Raw genomic sequence first — 2,204 nt, 5'->3', positions numbered from 1 at the left:
AGATAGATAGATAGATAGATAGATAGATAGATAGATAGATAGATAGATAGAAATTGTAAGTAAAAATTTAGGGGTCCAAAAATTGGAAGTCATGTCTACCAGGAAAACAACATTGGATGAAGGTATATAGTGTGGAAAATCCTACACTCCTTTAAAGGGGTTCAGGCCACCTGTATCTACAGGAAAGAATACCTTCAAAGGAGGGTTGAGTTTCCAAAAGATAAACTGAAAAACAATGAATGTGCTATAATGTTAACTTTACAGTGTATCAAAGATAGCCAGGAGTGATGGCTCATACTTATGATCCCAGAACTAGGGAGGCAGAGGCAGAGTTGAAGGCCAGAGTAGGGTGCAGGTAAGACTCTGCCTCCTCAGAAAATACAAATTAAATATATATATTTATATGGCTGTTGGGAAGCGCAGGCATCAGCATTTATGACTGAAAATAAGACTTCTGAGAGAGAAGAGAGACTCTATATTTCACTTCATGCATCAGAAATTGTCAAAATGTTTTGCAATTGGCTTTGACTACTTTCTCAGTGGAGGAAAAGACTCACTATATTGGCTGAAGGATGTGTGAGAATAATAGCCTGGTGTTTTCTGTTTACTTTGAAATTTATAAAGCCAAGAATGGGTTGACAGATGAAAAGCTGATTAGGTAATTATACGGAAATGTGATAAAGTAACTGTAGCAAGATACTCTTTGTGGACTCTAAGAGGCCGGCCATGTGCAACTTAACGGTCCTTCAGCTTCTTGATTGTTGGAAGACTTCATGATAAAATAGAGGTTAGAAACCTTGCTGTTTATTTAATACACATTTCTCAAATGCTCATGATATGCATACATATCTTCTTCACTCACATTGACAGATACAGCACAAGTCAACCCCCAGTTTTCCTGGCATCCAGGAAGACAGGCTCCAGGCTGTCAACTAATCAGCAAGGTTCAAGTTCCAGCAAAATCCAAGTAGCACACGCCACACAGATAGCTGGAGAGTCAGTCAAGATAGCCCTGAATTCCAAGAAATAAGACATCGCTCGGTAGGAATGAACAATATCCCTAGGGCATGGAAACTATGGGCATAAGAAGTCTTTACACCCAATAGTTGTGCAAAGGCATCAGGGGGATTAGCACCCTACTAATCTCGTTTTCTATACTCCCAGCTTCTGCCCTTGCCACCCTGAAAAATAAGACAGGAATAGTGACCATGTGACCATCTATGGAGATCAGAAACCCAGGTCACAGACCAGGAGAAGAAGTTAGGGATGAGAAAGAATAAAATGTAATAAGAGCTAACTCTCGGCAAATCCATCTCATCGTTGAGCATTTAAAACCAGCCACATAGGAAGTGAAGGAAATTATTAATGATTAAATTAGATCTACATGTGACCAGACCCCAAACAGTATGGTTCCTCTATCTTTATCTATTCACATCCCTTCAACTTGACCTGAGGCAACTGAAGAGACACACAGAGAGGCAGGGTAAGCTTGGTGAAGGTTCACAGCAAGATAAGAACAGAGATGGATGGACAAAGCCTTGGCCACTGGCCTGATGATTATTCACTGTTTGATCTCTCTGAGACTGCCAAGTCTTCCTCACCTCTAGCAATGACCTCACCTCCTTCTGCATTTCACAGGCTTAATCAATCTCCGCTCCCAGTAGGCTCCTGCAGTGCTGTCACATGGTTTTGACATGGTTTTCTCTCCTATAAAGCATGTGATCAGGTGTATCTCTCCTCTGATTGTTCTTCCTCTCTTTGTGATGAGATGCTGGACTACATGGAGGAGAGGGACCTAGGCATCCCTGGAGTTTCTCTGCTGTTTCATGATTTAAACAAAGCCTGGTGAAGAATAATGTAGAGCATGTGACAACATTCCCACCTTGTCTCAAAGGGGCACCAGGCTGCCTCAGTCACCCTCCCCAGCCTCTCTTATCTCTGGGGGTGGCTTTTGAAACTCCCAGGAAATACCCATTTGGAGAGCTAGTTCCTCATACACCTCTTACTGTTTGAGTGTCTCCTAGGTGGCACACATCATGTTAGGCAAATAATTCATCAGAACAAAGAAGAAAGATGTGATTACTCTCTTGTATAAGGGGGTGGATGTCAGATAATAGACAAACAAATCAATTCACTTCACAGATGAAGTAGGATGATCTGACAACCAACAATAACAGACCGCATCTATTCTTGCAATAACCTTC

Source organism: Grammomys surdaster, unplaced genomic scaffold (assembly GCF_004785775.1).
Source record: "Grammomys surdaster isolate TR1022 unplaced genomic scaffold, NIH_TR_1.0 313, whole genome shotgun sequence".
NCBI classification, from domain to species: Eukaryota; Metazoa; Chordata; class Mammalia; order Rodentia; family Muridae; genus Grammomys; species Grammomys surdaster.
The sequence above is the reverse complement of the archived record's forward strand: the minus strand, read 5'-3'. Positions refer to the sequence as shown.